Source organism: Takifugu flavidus, chromosome 7 (genome assembly GCF_003711565.1).
Source record: "Takifugu flavidus isolate HTHZ2018 chromosome 7, ASM371156v2, whole genome shotgun sequence".
NCBI lineage: Eukaryota > Metazoa > Chordata > Actinopteri > Tetraodontiformes > Tetraodontidae > Takifugu > Takifugu flavidus.
The window spans coordinates 5,859,117-5,873,797 of record NC_079526.1 but is presented as its reverse complement, the minus strand read 5'-3'; the positions used below and the strand labels follow the sequence as shown (position 1 = coordinate 5,873,797).

The 14,681-nt window shown below is 48.1% G+C and overlaps 1 long non-coding RNA gene across 1 annotated transcript; it reads right to left on the bottom strand.

Moving 5' to 3' along the window:
- Positions 1–1,287: 1,287 nt before the first annotated feature.
- Positions 1,288–14,407, bottom strand: LOC130529207 (uncharacterized). Its single transcript, XR_008951507.1, has 3 exons — positions 14,054–14,407; positions 9,304–9,448; positions 1,288–3,232 (listed from the first exon to the last, which is right to left on the bottom strand). It is a non-coding gene; the product is annotated as an uncharacterized LOC130529207 (long non-coding RNA).
- Between the last annotated feature and the right edge of the window lie 274 nt (positions 14,408–14,681).

Below are 14,681 nucleotides of genomic sequence, written 5' to 3'. Positions count from 1 at the left end.
CTCTCCTTTTCCCTTTGAAGGGACAAGTGTTGTCCTCAATATGCCCCCTCCTCTTTGTACCGACACTCTACACCCCTCGTGAAGGCCTCCACTCACGTCCCCCTGTCTTGGCCCCCCGGGGCCCTCCTTCCACCATGCTCTTGTTTATGAGCCTGTCCTCTGGAAGGGCAGGTTAATAGAGGACCTGGCGCAGCTCAAGCCCACCTGATTCCCTTTCACTTCCCTATAACACATTTCATCTTCTCCGCAGCGGGTCTCAGACTACGGTGGCCTCGAGAACCATCAAGTCTCACCAAAATATGCCGAAAAGGTGCTGATATCACGTACAAAGATAGGCGATATTGATTGATTGTGCATTAACCACCGCTCATTTCAGGCCTCCTGTGTGAGAGGCAGCGACGCCACCAGAGACCTCACTAGAACGGCTTTGCTTATTCACACGGGATGACACCAACGCCGCCCTGTAGTGCGCCTTTGGGAGGCACGCCAGCATTCCTCAATTAAAAACAGGCGTTACGAGAATTTTTCTCTCTCTCGCTGAGATTTATTCATCAGTCTGGTGGTTCACGGCTTGTGTGGTCGCTGCCAAACCCTCTCCGTGTCTACAATCGAGGCCGTAGCACCTTCCCCTAACTGCCCGATCAACCGATATTACCCTGTAGGTAGGGTAGGACTTTTCAGATTCCCTGGAATTCTTGGGGGCAGGGCTATGTGCTGAGGAAGGCTGATTGGTGGAACACATTTGCAGCGTTCTGAATCTCCCTCACCTGGGTGGTGGAGCTAAGAAGATTCTAAGAAGCTGTTGGAACAGTGGGCCCAACCGTTGCACCACTCCCAGATTTCTCCAGAACTTTGAGGTGCGGTGCAAAGGCAAACCACGTAAATTACCATGAATTTATTTAACTGAGCAAACATTCCTGTTAATAAAACTCCTGGAAATGTTTTGTGTAAACCTGAATTTATAATGAGGAGTCATTAGAGTCATTACCCAATCTTAGAGGTTCTTAGGAAACGTGCAAGGAGTAGATGTCTCATCATGCCTTTTCTCTCCGTTTTAAGATTTTACTTTTTTTTCCCAAAAGGTTGCTGTTAAGAAGCCCGCAATTAAAAAGGGAAGAACAAACCCATGAATGGAGCCCCGGGCACAGAAGGTTAGCCTATAAATCACCTCGAGGACACAATAACAGCCTCCCGAAAACACTGAAACAAGGACTGTGATCTTTTTACTGCAGGACGAATGAAAGACAGGAACTGCAGAAACGTGGAGCCGGGCCCGCTCTGCCCGAGCTTTAGGTGCTTTAAATCAACTTGACTGCTCGCGTTCCAAACGCCAGCCAACTCCCTTCAGTCCAGAGGGAGCCCAGGCAGACTTGGTGTCCAGTAAACGGGGTCCGCCCTCTCTAACTCAGGGAGGGAGAGGAAAGAGCATGTCCTTGGGGCTTCAACTTTGACCCTCCCTCCCTGCTGAAATATGGGCTCTGCCCTGTGGTGTACATCTGTTTGAACTTGAGTCTCTAATTGGCGAGGGTGTGTGTTTTTGGGTTTGTGCACCGGTATTCTTTACCAACCCTGCATCTTCTTACTGTTAGTTATCTGCACATGGTTTTGTGCAGCGCAGCACTGACTGTCACGCCTCATGCAGGACAGGATAGCGGTTGTTTGAGACGTTTAGCTCAGCTATAAACGTCGTATGGGACTGGTGCGGGGTTTCGCTACTCCTCATGACTAATAACACGTGGTCACATGACTGCGCAACGTCGGAAAATCTGACACGCTGGCTTTTTGATGTGGGAAGACAGATTTGAAACGTTGCCTTGAGTGACTTCCTTGATTTAAAAACCGAACACATCAAACTCTGCTGCAGCACTCTGATCTGACTTCTTTATTTCCCCCCCTCCACCATAAAGACATTTTTACAGAAGGAACGCGTGAGATGGGAAATATTTGCACAGGGCGACGCTTTGATAAACGTGCTTGGAGATGACCTGTGCGTAATAGCGGTTACCGTGTTCATTCATATTCAATATGGTACTTGGCAGACAATCCATCAGTGCAGCACGCTGACCTTTAACCACACTGATGAGACACTTCTCACTGTACTTGAGGACTGATGCTGTCGGAAACAGCCATATCAGAGGCTGAACTGTGACATTAAGTGAGGAGGGAAGGGCTATTTTGCTCCAGAAAGTCAGACCAGCAGTGTGTGTGTGTGTGTGTGTGTGTGTGTGTGTGTGTGTGTGTGTGTGTTTATATGGATGATATGGCGTGCTTGTTCGGTGCCTCAGACACAGATAACAGCTCTAATTGGCATTGATATCCACATTAAATAATAGGTGCACACGAACAAACAAGCGCAATTTGAAAATTTTCATTCCCATTCTGCGCCATCTGCTGTGGCTGTTCATTGAGATAATTAGGAGTCATTGTGTGATGCACGAGCCCGTCTCTGCCCAGGCAGCACATCTTTATGATGCCCCCCCCCCCCCCGACAAACACACACATACACATGCTGATGACTGATGCATGTGCTTCCTTCTCTGCTCTCTTTTAAATTTCAAATGATGGATAAAAAGAAGGGGGCTGCACGCACGCTGCAGATGTAAAAAGCACCTTCAGACCCGTAGATGGCAGCCACAAGTGTTGTAACCTAGCAACCAGGGAGTCTCTGCGAGAGAAGAGGGGCTTCCTCTTGAGGAAAATAAATAATAAACCCGCTCGCACACTCATTCTTGTTTATTCATGCCTTTGTTTGGCCAGCTATTTTAAGACCTTTAAGTGTACGTCTTCTTCATACAAGGATACTTTTATTTTCGGCATCTTTTTATCGTGCCTTATTTGCTTGACCCCTTTCTATTTCTGCCTGTTCCTCAGAACCACTTGGGAGGATGGATTTGTAGGGAGGGGGTCGGCAGGACCACGACAGTGGCACTGGGGAGTGTGTGTTTGTGTGTGCCGGCGTGTGTGAGGGCTTAGGAAAAAGGGGAGGAGAGGTGGGAGGAAAGAGGATGAGGGAGACAGAGGGAGCGTTTTCCATCTGCTGTTTGGCTGAAATGTTTCATCTCTTTGGTTGCCATACTGGGTAATGTGGGTTATCCTTGTTGTGTCGCCATCTGGGGGAACATTGGCTTTCCTTTGCTTCAGATCGTCGGCGATGCTGCAAAGTATCGGCTGATCCGAATCAAAACCAGCGCAGGTTTCCATCATTTTTCATTTGGTCTGCTCGCCTGCGACCCTGTAAACACAGCAGTGACAACGATCAGGCAAAGGTGCACAGTTCTATGGGGGCTCATATGCTAACAGCTAATAACGTTGTCTCAGGGGACATGCAGTTTTAGACGTAACAAAAAGATTAGATTTAAAATAACTGGTTTATAAAGCATATAAAAGCAACCAATCTATATGCTGAATGAAAACAAACTGTCAGTTATTAACAACAACAAAAAAATGCAACGCTAAATTTCTTTTCATGTCACAACCCAATCCCAATTATAAACCGAGGATCATGTAAATTCATCTTCTGAAAGCGCAAAAATGAATGGGAATGTGTGTTTTATGTAAGCTTTTCATGTGACACAGAGAATATATGTGTTTGCTTGAATTATTTATTGTCACATGTCTCTGCGGTGTATAAAGCATCTGTGTGTGCAGGGATGATCCCCGAGACTGAATGTGAATTGATGACTTCTCTTAATCATCCTCCTCTTCTCACTGCATCCCATTTTTCTGCATTCCCCGGATTTGCATACTTGGAGCATGTGATCATTTACATAATAGCAAAGGTACAATTCATTTCAGTCTCCCTCCTCCTCCTCCACCTCCTCCTCCTCCTCCTCCTGGATGAAGTGCTGCAGCTCGGGCCTGTTTTTCTACTGGGAATGATGGGAGGAAGAAAATAAATGAGGAAATCATACAGGGGCTGCTCAGACGCTGATGTGTAGCTCTCTGGTGGCAATGTGATTTTACTGCTGCTGGATGCAGAAAGGTCAAAGCAAAGCCTCATTGAAATGGGGAATAAATAGGCGAGCACACTGCAGCGCACAGGGAGAGTCAGCTCGCCAATGAAGTCCCAATCTATTCCCCTCACGCTCCCTGTTCTCTCCCATTACAGACCTCATCAGCATCAAATCCACACTAGCAGCAGCAGCATGCCCTCCCCCACATACAGTATGCAACACACACATACAAGCAGGCTATTGGTTTCAAGCTTTTGGGCCGACTTTTTACATACATGTGGGAATATTGTTATTCCAAATAAGCACTAGTCAATTCAGATCAGCACCACCGTGCAGAGAAGCTCCAGAATGTTGTCTTTTATTTATTCTTACCCATTTTCAATTACAAATCCTGGAATAAAAATGGTCATAAAAGGTGTTTGCATTTTCTTTTAGAGTTCATGATGCTTGTCTAACAGCAGTGTTGCTCCAGTGTACCCAGCCGCCCTCCCCGTCCTATTAATACCTTTTATAACCATCCAGCTAGCACATATACACCTATATGCTCACACACCAATTAGCTCATGTTTGGCGAGTCGATTCAATGTGATCTTCCTCAGTAACCAGAGATTATTATTGGATTTCATGCGTTCAACCAGCAGCAACAGTTAAACATATTGTACTGCCTTTATAAGGATAAGGGTAAAAAACATGTTGTGATGTTTAATGATAGTGTTATTTTAACACTGTATGACGATGACTGGGCAGAGCTCATAACAACTACCGCATCTCTCTCAGCCCACGTCAGAGCGCCCGGGGCAGCCGACCGATACCTCCAGGCAGATGCTGAACCACCTTGGCGTCACTGTCCGACACCTCAGTCTGCTCGCCACCGCCGGGTTCTGCCCGGCTGACATGACAGGCTGGGCAGATGATGATAAATGCAGAGGAGGAAAAGCAATTACTGAATCAGTTAGGTGTAGTAGAGAGCACTCAGGGCACTCATTACCGACGCTGTGGAGTTTGGGAGGCTGCGCATCTTCACTGCATTAACTGCAACAACAAGCATGCTTATAAAGTTGTTTTTTCTTTCCTTTTGCCTTAAAATTTCCATTCATTCACGCGTTAATACACCAGTTATTGTTATGTTATTAATGCAGAATCCATCCAGCAGTGACGCCGGTCACGCAGGTAAGAGGCAGGAACACACTCTGGACACATCACCAGTCCACACACCATTCTCTAACTCACACACAGACGCACACACTCACACCGAGGAGCAATTTAGTGTCTCCGACCTAATGTTCATGTTCTTGCACTGTGGGAGGAAACTGGAGAAAACCCACACAGATACTGGGAGAACATGAAAACTTCTGCAGCCGTGCTGACCATTACAGCTCCTCACACTCAGGCGGCTCTAACAAAGCGTGTGCCTGTGTGTGTGTGCCTGTGTGTGTGTGTGTGTGCTGCTGTGAGTCACTGCACCGGAAACAGGAACCATGTACAATGCAAAAGAGTATGAGGTCGCCTTGGTGATTGACAGCAGCGGTGAGGTTGTCATAGGGACAGGCGCAGCCTTCAGTGTCCCCTGAGGAGGATGTCGAAACACTAATGATAAGGCAGAGGAAAAGAACGGGAAAAGAAGCAGCGAGGACTTGTATTTATCCTGCAGATACACACACACACACACACACACACACACACACACACACACACACACACACACATTTACTGGCAGGCTAAAACAGTTGCCGGGGTTGTGAGTTTTCGTGTGTGGCGGGTATTGAGATCGCAGGTCAGGCCCACGCAGTCCCCATTCAGCTGTGCAGCGGGCAGCAGGAACGCTGGCATCACAGGGCCCGGAATGGCAGGCAGAACAAAGAGGAACACACGGATGCCTTCACAAAGACACAGATCTGAAAGCTAACGTTAAAACATAATGAAACGCACACAAAGTCTATTTTTTTCTTCCTTTCCAGATTGCCCAGAGTTAATCCTCATGTCCTTAAACTGCTGCGATGGGCTCCACTGACCTCGTATATTAAGAGAGCGCCGTTATTGGGCTGCGGAGACAGGACAGAAATCCTCGGCCCTGATATCGACTTTTCCCTGCCACGGTGTTCTTAAAGAAATGCCCCCTGGAGGTCAAAAGCATGATTTCCATCAGGTGAGCATGTCGATGGAAAAGATTTGATCTGATGTTTGCAGAAGATGTGTCGAAAAAAAATATATATTAAAAAACCCCCCGACATTTCTCTCTGATGGGCTGTCCAGCCGCAATTACACAACAGTCCACGGGTCGCACTGTAATTACGGTTTTTGCCTCGCCACTACACACGGAAAACATGTGATTACGGGAACAGCTTGATTCTGTTGGACATCTAATCACCGGGCACATTGCGGTTCACCCTGATATCACTTTCCTTAACCTTAACTGTCAGTGGAGGTGTCTGTTTGGGTTGCAGTGATAATGGGTGCGTGTTATTTGGCTCACGGGGGCATTTTGTCACACGTCTGACCACATTTGGACTGCAGAGGATGTTCTAAACAAGTTCATGCCTGAACGCGGCTGAGCGGGATGATGATGTAGTGGCACCGTAGGTGGCAGAGATACACAAAGTCTCCAAGTGCGTTTGAGTGAATTTATTTATTTATTTGTGTGTGTGTGTGTGTGTGTGTGTGTGTGTGTGTGTGTGTGAGTGCGTCAGTGCCGGAGTGAATGTTTGTGTATATGGACAAGTGGGGGTGGCAGGGCTATAATCTGCTCCAAACTGCTTGCGGGCAGAGGCGAGGTGGGCGAGACAGTGATACAGAAAGAGAGCAAGGGATGGAGGGAGCGAGGGGAGGGGGAGGTGAGGACAAGTAAGTAAGAAATGAGTTGGCAAGAGAAAAGAAATGCAGACGGAGAGGGAGAGGAGAGCCGAGACCGGAGTGGATTCGTCGGGCTTATGCGCTACAGCTACCGTAACCACTGTCCTCACTCCTCTCCCACCCATTGTCATCCCTGGTATCCGTGGGCGACGGCAAAGCAACTAATTCTTCTGACATTCACGCTGTTTTTCCAGCCCCCGGGCCAATGGAGCCCGGCCGCAGCCTCTGTCAGCACCCACAATGGCCTGAGGTGGATAAGAGACGGTGGCTGGTGCAGCCAATGGACTCCCCTGAGACCGAGCCAATGAGGAGGCCCTCAGAAGCACTCTGAGAGCCAAGGTCCTGCATATTGTGTTCTATTATACAGTATGTCTTGAATAAAAAAGGATTAGTGTGGGTGGAAGAATGAGAGAGGGAAACAGTGCGAAGGAAAGCGGTAAAAGAAACTACAGCAGAAAAAAGCTGGAGAGGGAGAGAAGATGTGGGGACTCGATGTAAAGAAGTGCGGGAAATTTTAAAAACCAAAAGTCACCCGGCCCGTTTGTTGTAATGCAGTAGAGACACCAGCAACGTCAAACAAATGTTTACACCATCTGTAGGCTGCCTTCCTAAATGATGAAGGCCACGCTGAAAGACACGCCAGGTTTTACCCACAATTCCCGGTTGGGCAACAGTCTGCACCGGTCTGTAGTAGGTGGGGACCTGTGGTGGGAGCAGACCTGACCCGAGCTCAGTCGTACTCTCGACCCGGTTGGGCGCTGTGGGCCGATTACCAACCCAACGGCAAACAGGTGTGGCCAACAGCCGATCAAAAAGAGGGGGCGGGACACATGAAATCGGTTATGAAGACAAAGGGTGAGTTTTATTGGAGGCTGGCAAACAACAAATGGATGCGTTACCACCGCCGGCTGGTATGGTTGTTTACCCTTCAAACCGCCGCCCGCGCGACTTTTGAGGTGTTCAGGTCGTACGACAATTCGTGTCGGCTGTCGTCCCCCATCGGGCGCAGTTGGTGAGCCGTTAATCCAGAAATCTACAGAGACCACTCACATGGCGTCCCCAGGTTTAGTTACCGTAAACATCCTGTGTGAGTGTCACATGTGCGTTTCCTGCTGCCTGACATGGTTCTGTTTCTCTGGTCTGACTTCCTAAACCTGACCGGCCAATCAGAGTCAGCTTCCTTATCAACTGGCTCCAACATGATCAATAAACTCTGCAACTCCAAATCAGGTCACCTTCAGACGTGCATTTACCTGCAGCGCCAAAAGCCCCCTTGTGGCGGTGAAAGTAATTACAGCAACTGTGACAGCGCCACCATCGGGTGACCGTAGCCTGTAGCTCAGACTACAGCTGCTTCAAAATGCTGAGTTTAATCTTCTGATGATCATTTTAACCAGAAGGTGATGGACTGTGATGTATCTGACATGTTCAGAAGCACGAAAGAAAAAGAAATCCAATCTGAACAATCAAAATCCAATCCAAAGGTCCTTCAACAACAACCCTGACCAACGCTGCTGATTATCACTTTATATTATTATATTATCCCTTTTCCTAATAATTTATGAAAGAATTGCAGTCTTTAATTAGTTATATCACTTATTTTAAACGCAGACTCTAGGTTTGAAGTGTCAACAGAGAAGCCGTCATCATCTGCCCCCGTCAGGTATGTGCTTTATGTGTCTAACAGGTTGTGTGTGTGTGTGTGTGTGTGTGTGCTCCCGCTCATATCACATCAGCCTGAGGGCTCGACCTGTTTATTCTTTCAGCAGCGTCTCATCTGCAGACGCTTCCTCTTTACGCTGCACCCCTCCCAGTGCAACACAGGACGACACACCGCTAATCAAATATAATTGTGAGAACACCGTCAGAGCCCGAGGGCACGCGCACGTGCGTGTGCGTGCATGCACACACACACGTAGGTACCAAAACAGACAACTCCATCATCGTCTATCATATTCAGAAATTACACAATAATAACAGGTAAACACTGTTTACTTTGTTTGCGTCTCTATTGTCGCCCCGCTTTGGCTGTACTCAACAACTGTTGACAATTATTAAGCCTGGAACATGTTACAAGATCAGTTTCACTGTCGTCGACGTCAAATGAATTTATAGATACGCCAAAAACACGTACTTGCATTTATGAAGGAGCAATCCAACCCTCATGCCTTGAGGACTTTATTTGGAGGCAGACCTGAGCAATCAAGCATCGCTACACTTGTGAAAGGATGGAGATGAACGTCGCTTGTAGCATTTGAACACCTGATTAAAAGAGATTTCTCCTAAACCTGGAGTTTAGGAGAAATCTCTTTTAAATGGGAAGACGTCAGTCTGGAACTCAAAATGCGGACAGCAGATCATCTTCGGAGGGTCGTTTTCACCGGTCCACATGGTACACTTCATTTTTAAAACATTTTGGAAGGGTAAAATAGTCAGAGAAGACATGAGCGTCCGTCACGATGTGGCTGAACCGGCTTGTTCAGGACTCAATATATCAAACCTGACCGATGTGGGGGCCCTTCATCACGCTGGGCCGGTGAAGGTCGCCATCCATCAAAGCCAGACTGGAGTTCAGCCTTTATCATCGGAAACATGTGGTTAAAGTTTGGAAGCCTCTCCTTCAGCGTCGAGACAGTCAAATCCAGCTGTTTGGGAGATGATTTGGAGTTTAGTGCTCTGGGATTATTTGGCTTCTTCAAGCACAGGGAACTATTTTCAAAGAATGTTGAGATTTTAAAGAATTGTACTGAAATTCTCTTCCATTGAGGTAGGTGACACGCGCTCTGCTCTCTGTTTCATAGTGAATATCGCAGAAGTAAGTGAGGGCGACTCCAGGATGAAAATAAACAGTCGTATAAATGCTTCGAGACAATATTTTCAAAGATAAGGTCAGATTTAATAAATTCTGCCCCCCATCTGGGGCCTCTCCAGGTTAAAACAAACAGCACAGGTAATCCTCGCTAGTGCTCAAATATGCCTCTATTGTCCTCACAGCAGCGCACCAGCACGGGAGGGAAGACGCATCTGAGTTGCCAGCAGCAAAACTCCCATTTCAGCATATTTTCTGTGTTAATCGATGTTAATGTTAGCGCGCCTCTTAGCGAAGGTGAGCGAACACAGCTCAGTCCTGGCTCTCAGCAGCAGCAGCAGCAGCAGCCATATTTCTATTGTGTCGTTCCATCACATTCTTCCTGCTTCACCTCAAAGCCTGTGAACGTGCAGAGAGCAGCTCAAATGGTCAGTGCCCCCCCCCCCACCAGCGGCTCTATTGTGGTCGGCTAACACGTTCGATTTTTCTCTGACGTCAGCCGTAAAAGTGTCTCATAAATACGTCTGCACATGTTCTGTGAGAGGAGCCGCGCTGTTGACAGCAGGCTGACATGCTCACAGCGGGCGCCCTGGTCGTTCCTGGATCACTTGCAAATGACTGTAGAGAGGATGCAAATCTGCCTTTGTGGGTTTTAACGCTCCGAGCTCAAACATGCAAATGAAAGATGGAATCCATTGTTTTGTCGGGTGTTTCTCTGTGAACTGCGATCCGACAGCGTCTTTTATTGAACTTGAAAACCTTCCAGGACTTGTGGTCTCGCCCTGGTGGAAAGAGCTTTTTTTCTTCCCCTTTCTCATATCGGCACGGGCGTGGGTTCAAACGCAGTCGGGGGGAGCGGGGAGAGTCGGCAGAGGTCTTATCTCGGGTGGGATGACAGGAGTGGCACAGCCAGATGAAATGCTGGGATGGGAGAGGCTTGATTCTTGGGACCATCCCCGAGTTGTCATGAGAATCACAATGAAGAGGCGCGTTAAAAAATCACACAGCAGCACTTCTGCCTCCGTTAGACAGTGGAAAAATGTTGAACTGCAGCGTTAATGTTATTTACACGGCGTCTCTTACCATCTAGATTGTGTTTCGGTGCTTTACAGAACCCCAGAATCTCAATAGTGGAAGGGGAGGAATCTTTTAAGACAGGGAAGGGGACCCTCCAGCCAGGTAGGACAGGAGGAGAAGGGAAGATAGGGCAGGAGGATGGACAGAAAGAGGAGAGGAAGGAGTCAGAAATAGCTGTAGATAGAAACTACACAAGAAAATGTGGTTAACAGCATCAAACAGTGGAAGAGAGGACAGTTAGCATTAGCTTAGCTCCAATTATGACTGCAGGTGTAGAATTACTGACTGTGAGCTTTCTCAAAAAGGAAGATATTCAGCTTCCTCTTGAAAGCAGCGAGCAGGTCAACCTCCTGTATCTGGACAGCTGGTTCCGCGGTGGGAGAGCCTGACAGCTAAATGCTCAGCCACCCATTCTACTTTTAAAGATTACCCAGCACTCTGAGAGTGCAGTGGCCTATCGGGATGATATGGCGCTATCAGCTTCTCCCGATGGGATGGAGGGAGACCTCCAGACCTCAGCAGAAGTGTTTTAGTCCCTACTGGAATTTGCAGGCAGCCGTGCTAGTTTTGGATATCTGAATGGGGGCTTTTTAATAATAGCCCAACCTAGAAGTGCTGGACTGGAATCATTCAGGCTCGGAATACGCCTGATCTTCGTAACATTACGCCAGTGAAAACAGGCGCTCGTAGTGACCTGCTTAACAGATTGTGGTCAAAGAATACTCCGAGAAGTGAAGATGGAAAATTATGAGCGTGACTCCGTGACCCCCTGCTCCCCCTTCTGTTAAGATTCAGTGCTCACCCGCTCAGATCTAAATAATATTGACAGTTGAATACATTTTCTGCATGAAATCATGTCAGCTGGAGCGTGCCGCCCCCCCCCCCCCCCCCCCCCACCCCATCCCGCTCCGTGGCCCGCCGAAGTGCTAAATAATTGCATTATTTTCCAGAGACTAATTTGACTGAGAGCTATAATTCCAGTCCTATACGAGCGTAGCTATTTTCATATATTTAATGTCGATACCGGTTGATGAAAATGAACCACTGCTCAGTAACACTCCATCACCCCTCGAGGGTGCGTGCTGCCGGGTGATAATCAAAGCCCCAGACTGCACCGTGGGGTTTTGTGCACCGGCTGTCATTTGCTGAAGCTAAAGCTAATTACCCAGGTGTCTTGGTATTGCGGCATTGGCAACGGTATCGACGAGTGATTAGCAAACTGTCGAAAATGCCTCCACTGTCATATCAGCATGTAAACAGGAGAAAATAGTTCCTGCATCAGAAGAAAATAGGCTGATAAAGTCAATGAGCGGATCACTGCGAGGGTGCCTCGCACAGCAAAGTCAAAACCGCCTCATAAACATGGCATAAATCCGTGCACAGACGTATCAGGATATAAGGTAAATACACACTAGAGGTACTAAGAGGAAAAGCTATTATTATCTGTCTGTACTGTGGATTCCTTCAGCCTAATGCGTCTGCAAAATATTGTGACTTATGGGGGCTTAAGCAGCATTCATGCCTGTTTAACGGCATATTAAGTCTTTAATAGTTGGTGTTTACCCAGCTAAACCTGCTACCAACAGACCTACGCTAACACAATTTATGACTCAGTCAGAGCATTTATGTCTGTTTAATGACAGGGCAATTACAGGAATACCACAGCACAAACACGCTCCGACCTTTACGCGTTAGCGGGCGCGTTCTCCATCTTGCAGAGACTTTAGGTCCGACCGGGCTTCCTCCTGCTGGAGGGGAACACACGCCTGCGAGCACAAGGCTGCGTTTTCATCGTCGGGTGCGTGGCGGGAGAGTTATCGCGGGCCGGTCCACCCTGAGCACACGTGGAAGTGGGACCGGCCGCAACAAAGAGCCGCTGTGTAACAAAAGACACAGTGTCCCCTTCAAAACAAGACGCCGGCGGACTGCTGCGTGCTAGCGTTTACGTAAGACACGCAGGGTTTTCTATTTAAAAGTAAAGAAACGGCCCCCAGAGTCTTTCATACTTATGGTCACATGAAATGTCTGAAACGTCTTCTGGGAAGATTTATTTTGTGTGAGACAGGAAGTGCAGAGATGAGAGAACACACAAAGGTCGTTGGCTGCGGGGTTAAGGCAACACGGGATAAGTAGAGTTAAGTCTTTCTCTCTTTTGAATCCAAATAAGGACAAACAACACACACACACACACACACACACACACACACACACCAACTCAGTTTGCTGATGAGAGGGTCAGGGGTCACCTTAGAATAGCTGGTGGTAACGATTAAAGCAGGCCCTCATCAGGACAGTAAACACAAACAGGGGTGCTGTATTTTTAGGAACCAAAGCCGTATTCAGGGCGTACCGAACACGTCCGCTCGCCCCTTTTGCCGCCCATTGTCATTCCAGGCTGCTGTCATTACCCCTGACCCTGACTCTTCGAGCTGTTTTAGCCAAAATTCTCGACCGTCCCGCTTCTGCTCCCCAGGCAGCTGTGTCAACACCCACAGGCCTCGAGTCTTAAACAAACCATCCACAGACCCATTGTGCGCCACCTCGCCGCCCCTGCAGTACTGACGCACTGACAACTCTATAAACTCTGGCCGTCACTCCCCGAACAACATTGATTTCCCGTCCCGATCGATACGGAGATGTTGCGACGCATGGTAAAGGACGCGGGGCGGCATATATTTGAAGCACTAATTGTTGCTGGGCAGACTGAACGGGCCAAACGGAGGGTCGGCCCTGCGCTGGTGGGAAACATCAGGGTGCTGTCTGTTCACTGGAGCATTGTGGGAGGCCCAGCTGTCACCCATAGCTCAAGTCTGAGTGGACAAATTTGATCCCTGTCCAGCGAAACCGGCCCTCTCCATTACTGCGTGGCCTGCTTACAGTCATAACTCAGAGCAAAACATCAACAGAACTTGTCCCCCACTCGGCATGTGTGTCAGTGTTAAAGCAATATTTTTAAAAGAAAACAGGTTATTTACATTCTCCTCCTGGCTAAAAATCAAACACGGCATTTGCGCCAGCAAACGCTACATATAAGGTATATGCGCCTGTAGCTAGCTAAATTTAGCAAGCTGCTAACCCAGAAACGCAGAAGAAGTTGGGGGGGGAGCTAAAAAATAATCCTAAATGCATTCGCGATAGAAACATGATAGTCTTTTATATAACTTTCACAAGTTGCTGAGCAAATATGTCTCCTCGGCTGTCAAACTTTCTATCATTCTCTTTTCCGAGGAAACACCGTTTCCTTCTCCACCTCGGAACATCGCGTTTTGCTAACATAAATTGATATTGCAGGCTCTTGCTGGAGGAGTGTACGTACGGTCAAGAACTGCTGTGGATGTTATTGTAGCTGTCAGGCGTTGTTTACCTTTCATTTGAACATGTTCCTGTCTCTCATTCCTGAGTTTTGTATGTTTTCTCTTCTCCCGGCCTGTTGTTTTGTGTCATAACAAAGTGAGTTATGCTCCCTCCTCCGACAGTTTTCTCATCCCCTCTCCTTACGCTTGATTTTGCTGTTTATGTTTCCACTCCATCATTCGTCTCTCAGACAGACGGAAGGGGGGAAAAATGGGACAAGGCCCTATTCTCCTCTGTGTTTGGGTGGGGACGTGCACGCTTCAGGGGAGGTGCGAGCTCCACCGTGACGTCAGTGACACACTGACGCAGTTGCGTGCCGCACAGGCCGTGTTTTATCTTCGAAGGTGCGTGTTCTCAGGAACGTGGCGGTGGCAGTGTGTGTGTGTGTGTGTGGGGGGGGGGGTGGGGGGGGGTAGTGCACACTGACAGCTCACCTGCTGTCTCCCAACTGTGGAGACAAAGATAAGCCAGGGCGAGCAGGGGCGCTGCCGGAGCTCTCTTCCTGTCTGTCAACTTGGAAAGATTCAAGGGTTTTTTTCGAATTTAGCTGCCGGACCTGCTGCAGGCTCTCCTGGAGGTCCTCACTGGGATCAGAGTGTCACAGCGCCTCAAACACACACACACACATCAGATTGAGG